We start from the raw sequence: 15,099 nt of genomic DNA on the forward strand, positions 1-15,099 counted from the left end.
ACTGAGACTAAAGCCTTTAGCCTCAGTTTTGCCTCAGTTGTTCAAACCGAAGTTGAAACCCCCGTGGCTAAAGGCTTTAGCCTCAGTTTTAGCAACCGAGGCTAAAGTAACTTTTATAGCCTCGGTTCTTCAAGTGAGGCTAAAGAACCTTTTTAGCTTCAGTTTTCTCGAAATGAGGCTAAATCAAAATTTTAGCCTCCATTGTTTCCAACTGAAGCTAAATCCAAATTTTAGCCTCAGTTGCCTCCAATTGAAGCTAAATCTATTTTTAAACCCGGTTTTCAACAACCGAGGCTAAAGCCTTTAGCCACGGGAGTTATAGTCTCAATTTAGGTAATTGAGGCAAAACTGAGACTAAAGATAGATTTAGCCTTTGTTGGCATCAACTGAAGCTAAATTCACTTTTAACTTCAATTGTCAACAACTAAGGCTAAATCATTTATTTTAACCCATTCATAAACCTGTGCATAGTCAGTCAGATCCACAACATTAGCTACAATATTGTAATGGGTTTTTCCTCTAAAATAAAACCCAAGAAAACCCAGAAAGAGTCTTCAATTCTCAGTCAAATAGACTTGGAATCCCAATCCATAAAACATGAAAAAACATAAAGAAAAGAAAAGGAAAGAAGAAAAATAGAGATGGGTTTTTTCCCTTAGTCCAAGACACTTGAAATCTCAACACAAACAGAGAAACCATGGAAATAAGATGGAAATCTCAACACAATCATGTTGCCTCAGATCTAATATTTTGGCAATGGATCTGTGCTCCCTGCAACACCCTTCTGAATCATATAGCCCCAGAAATCAGAATGCCTGCTTTCTCAGGCAATTCAACATCCTCAACTTTACCTTTGATCACCTGTAATATAAAGAACAAAAACCCTCACGAAAATTAGAACAATGTAGCAACCAGGTGAGTTCGGCAAAGAACTCAAAAAATTCAGGTATTAAGTTTAAACTGCAAAATAAAATCACACCGTAATCCATTCTCTCAATGATGGATTCCCAGCAATAAGCCTGCATGCATATTCTGCCATTTCAGATGCCTCCACCGCATAAACATGTTTAGCACCAGCCTGAACAAAACAAGAGAGAGAGAGAGAGAGAGAGAGAGAGAGAGAGAGAGAGAGAGAGAGAGAGAGAGAGAATAGACTACCAAAAGAAAAGAAAATACAACAAAAGAGAGAACGAAAAGGAACTAAAAGAAACAACAGCTCTACAAAAACCGTCCCCTGTATAGTAAGACCCCCAACACGACCAGCTTAAGGAGCCCAATTCCTAAACATGATGAGAACCCGAGAGAAAACACCAACCTCAGTTCCAAACACTTAAACCATCAGGATGTCGACTTAAGAGAAATCAGCATACCATTGCAGAAACAAAGAAGAAGAACTCCACAAAAAAAATTTAAAAAAAAATCATTACTATGGAAAAGAAAGGAGAAATCAGAGTCCAAGCCTTATCAACTCGCAGTCACCATATAGCCATGTTTTATAGAATTTAAAATGATCTATTTTACCTCACCAGCATGTCACCATTATCTGGAGCTAGATAAATTGGAGCCTTATGTTCCAAGATACAACTGCTGGCCTACCATGCTCAAACCACAGCTAAAAGAACACATGGATGTATGGCCATTATCACTTAAGACTAGTGCAGAAGTAATGGAGTTCCAGGGGGCCCATAGTGATTCCATTTCCACTCAAAATTCTCTCAAAGAACGAAAAAGTACAGATATTATAACATAGTGCAATGAGGAAAAAACCATGACCTCAGTATTATGACCGTTGCATCTTTATAACATAGTGAACTTCAAGGATCACCAGATCATTGTGCAAGGTATCCCATTCTTGAGCTACGCACAGGAAGTAAATTCATGTCCTGTACCAGGTTAGAAATCTCCCTGTTTAAAAATCTAAGAAACAGTAAGGCTTACCTCAACTGCAAAATTAAAGAAAATCCAATACAGCTTCTTCTCTTTGAGATCCAGTTTATGCATCTAATTTCACAATAAAAGCATTCTACACTTCACAAAAACTCAACACCCATGAAGAAATTGCTTTAAGAAAATAATGACAATAATAATCAAAATACAAACACCATTTCAAAGTAGAAAATAAATAAATGGAGAATGTCATTTGAAAAGCCATGAATACATCAGAAATAAAAGTGGAATTGGATCTACTAATTTATCTTTCTTTCAAAATCACATCGTTAATGGATTTGCAGTCCATGCCACTCCTCAGGTGAGTTGATATCTCTAAAAACCTTAGCCCACATAAAAATGAAAGATGGATCCTCTGTTTGCTTGTTAGAATCTATCTTGCTGGTCCCTAAATTATAACGTTTCCACTGATTCAGTATGAATTCTGTTTTGCCAATCAAATCTTGCTTTGCTAGACTTGCACAGAATTAGCATCAGGTTTTATTTTCTGACAATTAGCACAGACTTGACATGAATTTTTTGTCACAGTAGCAATCCTCTTATTACAGATTGATGAATGGAAAATGTAGGTGATGGGCAATTCAAAATGAAGTATAAATTGATACCAAAATATTTTTACTTCCAACTTCTACGTTTTTCTTTTTGGTTGTTGTTGAAGGGTTCTAAGTAGTAAATGCTAAAAAAGAACAAGTTGAAAAAACAGAAGAAAATCGTCTAATTTGCATAAATAGAAAAGATTGATATTACCTTCCCATGATAATTCCTAAGATTAACATCAACGCCAGCCTCAACCAATTGAGAAACAATCTAAAGGAAAAGGCCAATACAATCAGTTTAGAAAATCTACAAAGGCCCATGAATTTAATAACTAGTCAGGATCAAATGGGAAACAAAAACTAAATGAATCACCTCGTAGTGGCCCTGCGCTGTAGAATAATGGAGAGGAGAATTACGAATGCCGAGAGTTGAGTACCTTGCAAGGCGAGGATTATATTCAAAGAGAGCCTTAGCTTCTTGAAGATCCCCGTCTCTCACAGCGGACACCAGGAACTCCCCCGACACGGAGCATCTAAAGGAATCATCCATCTGGATGGTGGATTCCATATGCCCATCTAGGTGGGGTCCACATACATACATGTGACTCAACAGCTACATCATCCAGGTGGGCCATAAAAAAAAATAGAGAGAGAGAGAGATAAAGAGAGAGGTCAGATGGTGGAGGGACCCCGCCATTATGGGCCCCTCATATGATCACATCACATACATGAGATGGGTCTCACTTCTACCAAACATCAAAGGTCAAGATCTACTCTAGAACACCCACCTCATGATCCTCTTAGACTTCTTCCGCCAACACGATCTAAAGCTCCAAGAAAACGATTCCGACGATTGAGATGGACTTTGGATGGTGGAGATGGAAAGTAAGAAGGTGGGCCACACATGGCATTCTCTCATGGAGGTGGACGTTGGCTCTCATGGTTGCTTGGAATGGAGAGAAGTGAAAGAGAGAAATGATGTAAGGGAGTGATGGGAGAGAGGGATGGTAAGGTGATGGGAATTAATGAGTTTGACTTATGGGGAAAAGGGAAGGTAAGGTGGTAGGGTAGGGTGATGTCACCCCTAGGGTGACATCATAGTAATTATGTTTGTAGGAAAGTACAACAATAGGGATAGGTGGGTCCCGCGATCAAGCAATCAATGGCCGTGATAATGCATAGGCCGGATCTCATAATCTGAGCGTCGCATTGACGCACGAGACACATCGTTGGAACCGCGACGATGGTGCGGTCGCAATGATATAGGTCTCGGCTTGAGTCGGCTCGGATTTACAGGATATGACCCAAGAGCGTGCGCAAATGCTACCTGCAGGTCGATGAAATTCGACTGGGAGGACCGCGAAAATTTACGGAACAGTACGGGTGAGAATACGGGTCTTACACCCGATCCACCATTCATCAGGTTACAGCGTCTCATTGGATTATCCACCCTTTGGAAACACAAACCGGATCATCTATCCCCATATTGACTACCAGATCACATCGAAATAATTCTTAGGGCTCCTAGGACTATTAATAACTAAGATGAGTCAATCCAACCATCGGATTAACTTGAATAGACAAAATAGCTCGAATTGAATGGGTATGGCCCACTTAAGTTATGGACTGTCTCGTAGTTAGATTAGTGGCCCACCCTGTAACGTTCCAAAAAAATCCGTACAAAGACCCGAGTACCACCTCAGGCAGAAATCACTAAGGACCAAATCCTTTAGAAATTAGACGAAGATTAATTAAGTGCTTAACTAAATCACCTGTGGAATTAGCTTGGATAACTTTCAATACAAACTGCAGATCCAAAATCAGTAGGATCGCTGACGCTACGTTACCCTGAAACCTAGGATCAATCTCTAAATCCGGTTGCTCTCGGGAGCACGCCGAAACTCCGTATCGGACCTGCACCGCACGTCGAAAGTTCGATTAACGTGAAACCATACGCTTATGACCGCCTTGCTGGACTTGACAACCACCTTGAAAATCAAGTCCTAATTATATCCAGAAATGCACAACTTTAGCTCGGAGCGAAGTGTGTGAGAAACGCGAATCTCTTTAGGAAATGAACTGGGACTTAAGTGAATTGAGTCGTTTCACTTGTAGGCCAAATCTAAGGATTCAGACTGTCGGAATCTGACCCAATTACACCCTCGGATCAGGAAAAATTTCCAACATATGTCAGTGTACTTATGGCCCTGATCAGATACCAGTGACCGTTGAACTGAAACTGGTCCTCCGCTGTTGATCTGTTAATTCGATCGGATCGAAAACTTAACTCAACCTAGATCCAATGTCTGGGAGCTTAAGTCCGACCGCACGTAGAAAAGGGGCCTCCAGAAGTGCTCCGTTGGACCGAAACAGTCTATCTTTGGCTATAACCCAAGTATACAAAGGCCATGGGGCCATTCCCATCACTTCTGGGCCTATATATGGGCCTTAAACCCTCTCTCTCTCATTCCATACGAATTTGGAAAACCCTAAGAGAGAGAAGAGAGAAAAGAGAAGGAAAGAGAGAGAAAGTGAGAGAGAGAGTTGGCATTTCTTCATGGGATTCAATTCCATCACTCCACGTGCTTAACCACCGCACCTGTACCGCTTTTCCAGCGATTCCAACTCCGTACTTGGGTAAGAAAAGCTAACCCTAATCTGTTTAAGGGTTTTCAATAGTGTAAGTGATGAAATAGCTAACCGATTTTATGCTATAGGTTGCCATTGTGCCGTAGACAAAGGCTTAGTGTTTAAATTAAGTTCGTTACGAGTCTACCGGCGAAAGGTGCAAACTATAAATGTTTAGGTTATGGTTTTCAAGGCTTTCAATGTCAGTTAATGATTTATGACTGAATTGATTGCTTAGGTACGATATCTTCTGTATATTTCATATATATGTAAAACTATGTTGTTTTTAATGCATTCCAAGTATTTGTTGAAATGTTTGAATGAATGTGGAATTATGATGTGTGCATGCCATGACTATCGATTGCAAATACATGACTGTTGTATACGTGGCATTTCCTTTGTGAAAGGATTTGCTATAATATGTGTTTTAACTAAGTTATTACCTGTATGTAATATGTGTAGTCTAAGTGTTTGATAAAATGCCTCAATGAGGAAATACTTGTTGAAATGCATGTAATGAGGGTGTTGAGATAGGATTCTCAATTCCTTTAACTATGACTATAGTTTCCTTTATGTAACCTATATCGCTACAACGTGCTGTATTATTGAAATGCCTATGTATGCTAACATGTATCCTATGTGTTTGTTGAAATGCTCATATGAGATTTGTATTTGATTTCAGTTGCCACATGCTGTTTTGGCTTACTATATGTGAATGTTATTGTTTGGAATGTGAGTGGGACTACGACGTAGTCCAGACAATCGGTAATAATTTCTGTTGGAGTAGCTGAGCTAGTCTCGCTACGAGTGATACGTTCGGTGAATCGAAGTCATACGATAATTGTCGACAGTGGTTAGCACTCCATGTCGATTAATTCAGCGTACGCTTGTACCAATCAAACTTGCTAAGTAACACGATTTGCTTAATGTATGTTTACTATGTATAGATGCTACTGCTTGAATCTAAGATACCAAACTCATCACTGAAAACCCCTTTAACCTTGGTACCTCGATCCGCTAAGACTCATGAGCCGGGCATGGTGGTATGGGACACTGTGGTCGAGCTGTTGGCCTACGCTGGGGTGACGAGCCTCCCTGTAGTGACCAGTGAGTAACCCAAACTCGTGAGCCGAATACGGTGGTATGAGACACTGTATTCGAGCTATCGCCCTACCCTTGCGTGGCCTGGCTGTGGTCCCTAATCGAGTTGGTGACGAGCCTTCAAAAATAGACTGCCAGTTGATAGGGTGTGGGTGGTAGTGACCTCGAGTGTACTATGAAACTGTGTTGAGGCGACGAGTCTTTTCGTAGCAACCAGAGTACAAACTAAGCCTACACCGATCAGGTGACGAGTCCTTTGTAGTGACCTAGAACTACATCATCGTATGAGATTTGCTAGGACTGACGACCCTAAAATGGATCATTGTTTGGGAATTGATATAAGGGAGGTACCTTAGCTTCCCAATCCTACTGTATGAAAAGGACTAATAAGAACTTGGTAATCACACTCATGCACCGCATTACGTGTGCGTTTGGCGTAACAGGTCAAGCACTGAGGAAGTGTTTCATGCACGATCGTGAGATGAAGTCGTTGAGGAAGCGCAGGCGAGGGCATACATCATTATTTCATATCATTCTTGCATTAATCAGAGTACTTAAGACCTGATTGTCGTATTGCGTTATCATTACTGCTTGACTGAATTGACAATATGTTATCCTTTGCTTTATTGTTCCACTGAGTTGATCACTCACTCCCACATTACGGGACAGTGTTTTAAACACTCACCAGACCCTATTTTAGTTTCAGATGATGGCGATGCGTATGAGGCAGAGCCGGACTTTTATGATGATGAGGAGGGTTTCTCCTATATGTAGCTATTAGGCGGGTCTATGTAGACCATGTTCTGATGGACGGGGTTACAGGGATGCTGAATAGATGCCATTACACTTGTTATTGTGCACCTTTGGAACACCCATGTATCTTTATTTTGTTCATTTTTGGAGTATACGTGTATATATTTAACCTGGAATCATGTTCATACTCTGGAGACTTATAACAGTTTATATATTTTATATATTCATCACAGTCTTCCGCTTGCGAAAGTTAACTCTCTGGAGTATGATATGCTGTTTTGGTATAATCCCACTCATGTTTAATGCACCAATATGAACAACATTCAATCATCATTATCTATGTTGCATAAGTGATGCGTTGGAACTCAGGAGCTGAACTTCTGCTCGACCCCCGATTTTTAGGGCATTACATACATATATCAAGGTAAGTCCCATCCCACATGTGCAACACGTGTGGGGTGGGCCCCACACGGCTAGAATGGATGGACAGTTTTGATATACCACATACATCGCAGGGTCCCACGTCCTGTGCAATCAGACGACGTGGATATGGAATAAGTACACTGTGGTGGGTCCCACATGGGGCCATCACAATACATATAATATTATATTATATTATAACATATATCATCTTCTCCTCTTTCTTTCTTGCGCCCCCCCCTCTCCCTTTTTTTTTTTACACGGACCAGCGTCCAGCCCTGAACGGGTGGCCTGGATCATCAGAGATATGCATTTCCACCATCTAGGGACTGGACGGTGGATAAAACACTTCCATCGTTGTGGTCCCACATCCAGTGGGCCACACGTGTTAGATCAAGATGATATTTGTATTTTCCTCCATCCAGGCCTGATCGCTGGATGGCATGGATCGTATATCAAGGTGGGATTTCCACCGTTTATGGTGTGCATAAATCACACCTACATCACGCTGAGGTCCACGTCCAGCACTGTCTGGATGGTGGACAGCCAGGATATAATACATATATCACATGGGCCCCACGGGCTGGGTAGCTATGGATACAACACATACACCAATGGGCTCCACCGTGGATGGACGGTGTGGATGATTCACATACGCCACGGTGGGTCTCACCGTCCAAGTTGCTGGACGGTGTGGACAAGCCACACACATCAAAGTGGGCCCAATGTGATGGATGGCGTGGATATATCACACGCATCAGGTGGGCCACACGACATTAAAAGAAGAGAGAGAGAGAGAGAGAGAGAGAGAGAGAGAGAGAGAGAGAGAGAGAAGCACCCACCTTTAGATTAACCCCTTCTGCCTATGCAAATTTAGAATTCCAGGGGACAATTTCGACGGTTGAGATGATGATCCAAGGGTTGGATTGGGTGGTAAGAAGGTGGGCTACACAAGCTCTCCCATGGAAGCTTGCTTGGACGTGAGATGCTTGCTTAGAGAATGAGAGAGATGAGAGAGAGAGAGAGAGAGGTGTAATAGAGAGAGAGATGGGTGTGATGGGTGTGATGTGTACTTGTTTAAGAGAGAGTTGACTTTAGGGGAGGGGTGGTTGTACTTGGGGATGGGTGAGTGATGGAGTGTGATGTGTACTTTAATTGATGGGATTGATGTGATGGATTTTCTCAAGATTGTAGCGCGCGGCGTTTTCCTCGAATTGAATGCAGGTTCACGTCTCCTGGCCCGGGAATCGCCTTGGCGCGTGAGATGCGGCGTTGGAACCATGGCGATAGTGCGGTCACAATGATACAAGTCTCGGGTCAAGTCGACTCAGGTTGACGACGTGTAACTCAGGATTGTGCGCAAACGTTGGATTAAGGTCGAAGGTTGCCGAAATTCGACCGGAAAGACCGGGGAAGCCTAAGGAACGGTACGGTCTAGGATACGGGGCTTACACCTTCCATTTCACACAGTAGCCGCACTTGAGAAAAACAGGGAGAGGAGAGAGAAGCAGAGAGATGAAAGAGAGAAAGGAGGGAGAAGAAGGAAGGTGAATGAAAGAAAAGAAAACGAGAGAGTGAGAGTGGACACTGTCCCTCTCCCTTTCTGTTGTCTGCTACTAGATGTCCAGCATGGGAAAGAGAGAGTAGGGAGGAAGGAACGGCTGTGCGTCCATCCAGCTTCACCAGGTTGCAGCAGCTCGCTGTGCAACTCGGTCCGGTTGTTCGGACCTCCATCCGAGCTCAGAATCCTAGGGCTTCCAAGGAGAAAGAATATAAGGGAAGAAAGGAAGGATAAGAAGGAAAAGAAAGAGAACAGGAGAAGGAGGGGATGACAGAGGAAGGAAAAATGAGAGAGAGAGGTTCAGCTGCACCTCCAGTAAACTGAATCCCTGACTCGGTGTCTGAGTTCCAACTTGACTGAGTTATTGGACTGAATCCAGCCACTCCGTCTGGACAGAAGGAGGAAGGAAAATAGAAAGGAAGTCAGGAGAAATTGAGAGAGGGAGGCAGGGGTTGCTGCTGCCGTCATTTCCGCACCACACGCATGCACGATGGGCCTCGCCTTTCAGCCACCCACCTCAGTGGGCTGCACTCAGTTGAAGGTCTAGGGGCCCTAAGGTTGTGAAACAACCCACTTTTGGGGCCATGGGCTTGGGTCGAGCCTAGTCCAATCGTTGGACTGGTGATAGATGATCACAGGTGGGCCGTTGCACCCCCTCGACTCAACTCGCTGGATTGTGAGTTAGGGCCTGATGTACGAGGCTGAGTCCAGGTATTGTTGGACCCGTTTAAACAGGAAGAAGGAGGAAAAGAAAAGAAGAAACAGATGGAAAGAAGAAGAGAGAATTGATGGGTGGTTGTGATTGAGCCGAGTTAACTCAGTTGGGACAGAGCCTCTTGATCCGTTCAACTTAGTTATGCCCACCTCCCATCTTTGTACATTTGAATTGTCAGAATTAAATAATCATTATTGTCAAGAATAATTAATGGACGTTACTAATCCTACTACTCAATTGTTAGTGTTAGATATTCACATTATTAATAATAATATTTTCCTTATGCGATCATTAGTAGATTATTTATTATAAGATTAGTATTGATAGTATTAACTGATAATCATTGTTTATCATTACTCCACTTCTAATATTATTTTAAATTAATTATAGGAATTTGATTTTAAACTCTAAGCCAATACCCTAAACGTAGATAGTACGTTAGGTTTGGACCTAATTGTAGAAATTCATGATTTATGGTGGATCATTGTATCCATCATCAAGACTAGGTTCATTATGGGTAGTTATGACTTAGGAAACACCATCGTCCTCCTTATGGACTAATCCTTGTTAATATGATTATTAGTGTTAATCCTTGTTATATTATCTGATTATTATTACTTACATTATTTAGGAGATTATTAGTCATTATAAGAATAATAGATAATATCGGTATATTTATGGACTTGTGCACCATCATTATTAAAATGTTAGCTAATATAAGATATAACATTAATATTAATAAATACTTTATAATTACTAAACTAACATTAAGATTAATTGCACACCGACTAGGGTTCAAATCCTAAAAATCTAAGTCTAGGAATAAACTCTAGAATAAAACCCTAAGTCCTACATTAAAACCCTAAAAACAAGTAATATAGACCCTAAGTCATATTAACCTTGACCATAAATACTTTATAGAAACCTGATCTCACGTACAACTTCACAATCCATGATAGGATTCAATTCTGAGGGTGCACGCGCTTCCTAGCAATGCCAGTTGGCGATTCGATATATGAGGTGATGATTCTTCCCCCTAAGCTTTTCATTTTTCCTATTAGCTTAAGTTATAGTTTTTATTTTAATTTATAATTGATATCTCCATTTTATAATCACAAGTGTTAATTGTTGGAATTGAATTGTTATATTACATGCTTAATATTTATCCTGCATATTTATCTCATGTTTGTGGATTATTTGTGGATTGCTTATGGGACTTAAACTGGTACATCAGTGGAAAACCCCCACCCATGAATGTACAACCACACTTAGGATGCAACTTAACTGGTTGTGATCGTAATGGGCTTTCGACTTAGTGGTTATTGAGTAGTGGTTTAAATTGATCATTGATGTGGGCCTACCATCCAAGGTTGTTGTGTCCAATGATTTTTTTTAAAGACGATTTCTTATCGCATGGTTTTGATATTGGCCCTACGTGGTTTAGTTTTGATAATTGCCCTATGTGACTTAGTTTTGATAGTCGCCCTACGTGGCTTTGTTTTAGTATTTGCCCTAGATGAGTTCAATTTTTTATTTTATGCAACCATGCGATGGTAAGCCCTATATACTGAATATGATTAGCCACTAGTCGATTGGGTTCTATTAAACATCTTAAGGTGGTAGCCTCATGAGCCAGGGATGGTGGAATGGGACACTATGCTTGAGATGTCGGCCTACGCTGGGTTCTGAGCTCCCTGTAGTGACCTTTGAGCTTATTAAACCTGCTAGTTGTAACGGATTAATAATGGTTAGGATAATCATGCATTCATAGCATTCAGGCGATGACGGATGGTTAATTCTGGATGCTTTAGTACGTGCCTTATAGGATTTAGTTGGGGTATCGTTTCGCTTACTCCTAAACCATCGACTATCGACTCACTTTTGGTGAGTTAGGCACTACGCATATACTATGTACTTTCACTGGTGACCAGCCACATTGCATGGGTTTTGCCCAAAAGCCAACTGGATGAGCATCCCCAGTTGATGTGCACTCATACATCCATGCATTTAATAAGACTGCATCATATATTATTTTGTATGCCTTGTATGTCTTCATAACTATACTTATCTAATGCGGTGGTGTGTAATCTTGAGGGAAATTCACACTGAGTTGGCCACTCATCCATCAAATATATAACCGTATAGGTAGCACAGGTGGCTTAAGTGATTTTCAGGTTCAGACTGATAAGGAGCTGGGTACAAGTGTCAGGGATGTACGGCCGTATTATTAAGAGGAGCTGTGCGGTCTTGCGGCTTATGTTTACATTCTCCTATTATTTTTCATGTATTAAATTATGTGCATTCTTGTATTTGTTATATCGAGACTTGGTTTGTATAAGTCATTATGGGCAACCTCTTGTACATTCTAAACGTAAATAAAAATTTTCATTACTCTGATAGTTGAAAAGAAAATATATACTCGAATTTGACCATCCTTTAAGGTTAATACTCAAGTTTTTGAAAAATGAGTCATATAGTCGGGTCCTGAAAACACGGGGCATTACACGTGCTCAATAGTTGACTAACCAGGCTTGTCTAATAATAAGGCAAAATTCGATCAATAATTTCTCGACAATGGATGTTGCCGATCTACTCACGCGGGGTATGGTTTGTGATACACGAGTTGCGGCCAAGCACATGACCATCGATCTCTTGGACCATTTTTACTATATGGTCATGATCCAACCATTGAGGTTCCAAGGCTGGTGGATGATTTGGACCGAACCGGTTAAGATTGTCCTGGAATCTAAGGCCCTGCTGTGGATTGAACCCACCTGGTGGTGATTCCTATTTTCAGGTACAAAATTCCTCACTTCTCGCTCAGGTCACCTAACTTCCATAGGAGGTGGCACATTCTTTACTTCTGGGGTAGGAACCGGGGGTGGGTTACGTTGTAAAGGCGACATTGGTGGTAATGGAACCGCGTTGCTAACCGAACTTCCATCGACATTATGTTGTGTTGTCGATGGTGTTTGTTCCATTATTAAAGCCACCAATCGTTGCATGGCTTCAGTCTAGCTAGCGTTGTAGCAATTAGTGCTCTTGGCTGAATACAGAATTGTTCTCCTTGGGCCCTTCCGTATTCTTGCACCATCTAAATGCTCATCTAAACATCATGGAGTACAACGACACCTTGTCCGAGAGCACGGTTCGGGATGTGGATGGCCCTGCTGGGTCTCCGGTCGGGTTATTTTTTAGATTTAATGCCTCAAGGGGTGCAGGAACTGGCATGTCCTCACCTGGAGGTGGTGTGGTCAGTGTTGATGACTCAACCCCAGCAATATGAGCACTCTTCTACGCATTTTTGGCAATATCACACAGGTAATCTAGAAATAAGGTCCCACCGGGCGTGCCAAAAAATTGTTCGCCGTTATTTTCTGCACTAGGTATGTAGGCGTGCCAGAATTGGAATTACCGCTCCAATTCAAACCGAACAACAATGACCCTAAGTGCTGAGGTAGGCAGACACGTTGTGGATGACTGAGATCTGGAGAGATCGGTTGCCTATTTAGCCACTTGCTCAATGTGTAAATTAGATCAGATGATATTCAGAAGTACTATTCAATATAAATGAAATGAAATGAGAAAGAAATACTTATAGTCGATCACGAATAACAGTTGAAGAATGGCTCTCCGATGGATGATTTGAGTCCAACGTGCGAGCGTAGACTTGGATTACAGATAGAATTATCGGCTACTTGGTTAATGCTACAGATTACACTAAGGAACGTAAATCAGTAAGCTTAGAAAGTAAAGATTATGCTAAGGAATGTAATTTGCTTTAAATGGAAACTAAACAATTGCACTAAGGAATGTAAATTGACGAGATAATTTGAAAGATAGATTTAGTTTGTTTGGGTTGGTGTGAGACGACTTTCTTTGTTGCATTTCTCTTTTATTTATTGCTTTGATCCAGCTGTTCTAGATCCTTCCCACGTTCTGACAGTTACTGTAGCCGCTCTCCACTACTTGGCTTCTAGATATTTCCTATGTTCTGCTTCCTTTGCTTCTTCTTTCGCCACCTTTCCTGTGACCGATTGAGCTCCATCGCTTCTCTCTCAACCGCTCTAGTGATGCATGACACCGCCTATTACGTCCTGGCTCCACTTATCGAGAAATCTCCTCCATACAGATCCACAGATCTCTGAGCGCACCATGTGCATCCGTACAGATCACACGTAGTCTCTCTGATTGGTTGTGGCAAGGTACGACCATAGTGGGGATGAACACCAGTAACTCGGGGTTACACGACTCCCCTATACCTAAAGCTCTTTAGGGCCCACCAAGATGTTTGTGTCATGCCCACTCCATCCATTCGTTTCATCAGCTGATTTTAAGACATGTGACCTACCACGAGGGAGATCCAAAACTCAAGTGGGCCATGACATTGAAATGGTGGGATGGAGACACTTACCATTGAAACTGACATGGGGAAGGACATGATGAGGTCGATCACCGTCTTCCTCAATCAATAAACACCTTCAATCCACAAGGCACTATTGAATCTATAAGAGAGAATTATAGAATCCACGAGAGAGAATTATAGAATCCATGAGAGGTAATAAAAGTTTCTAAGAAATTTTAATTGATTGATCATGAAAAAAATGAGTTTAGCATGCTTAAATAATCCTAAAAAAATCGTAAAACATAATCAAAAGAGTCATAATTGAATAAGAAAATAAATTATGAAAAACGTGCAAATTTCGGCCATCCGTACTAAAACTAAAAATTCTGTGAATTTCGACATGTTAACCTGATTGGTCGACCTGTCGAACAGGCCTTTGACCAGTCGATAGGATTTGTCGACCTGTCTAAACTGGCAAAAATTGTTTAGCAACCAATTTAGAATTTCTGGCAAAATTTCGATCCATCGACCAGATCTGTTGATCGATCAAAATATGTTGAATTTTGTCGATTTCTCCTTGGGCTTCTTCCGGTTCATGTTTGTTAGGAACATGCCTGATCCACGTCCTACATCAGACCCCTCTACGTAAAAAACACATGCACGAGTTCTTTAACATATTTGGTTCACGATACGTGTTCAACTTCCTCAAGTTCTTCAACCGACTTGGTTCACAATACATATTCAACTTCGAGTGTTGACATTTATTAGCCTCTTCCTTGTATTTTGTAGTAGGCTTGTTTGATTTCTCATGGACCTCAGGATGAATAGTTGCTACCCGAACTGCCATATTCTCTACTTTAACACTCATTCTAAGTAATTTAGGCAACGAAAACAAGTCGAGTGCATGTTTAGGAACTCGGGCACACACAATCTCAAATTGGGCCAGATCAATAGATTAACTTTTCATGTTGTTGAAGACAAAATCAACCTAAGAAAGACCAATTTCCTGAATAGGGGATAATTCATAAAAAAGTTAAGGAGAGCACAATCACCTTGAACTCCTACAACATTGACTTTACATATTCTGAAATAT

At 41.3% G+C, this 15,099-nt stretch overlaps 1 long non-coding RNA gene across 1 annotated transcript; it reads right to left on the reverse strand.

Annotated features, from left to right (window-relative positions):
* Window positions 1-525: 525 nt before the first annotated feature.
* Window positions 526-1,666, reverse strand: LOC131225809 (uncharacterized). Its single transcript, XR_009161560.1, has 2 exons — window positions 980-1,666; window positions 526-861 (listed from the first exon to the last, which is right to left on the reverse strand). It is a non-coding gene; the product is annotated as an uncharacterized LOC131225809 (long non-coding RNA).
* Between the last annotated feature and the right edge of the window lie 13,433 nt (window positions 1,667-15,099).

This window comes from Magnolia sinica, chromosome 14 (genome assembly GCF_029962835.1).
Source record: "Magnolia sinica isolate HGM2019 chromosome 14, MsV1, whole genome shotgun sequence".
NCBI lineage: Eukaryota > Viridiplantae > Streptophyta > Magnoliopsida > Magnoliales > Magnoliaceae > Magnolia > Magnolia sinica.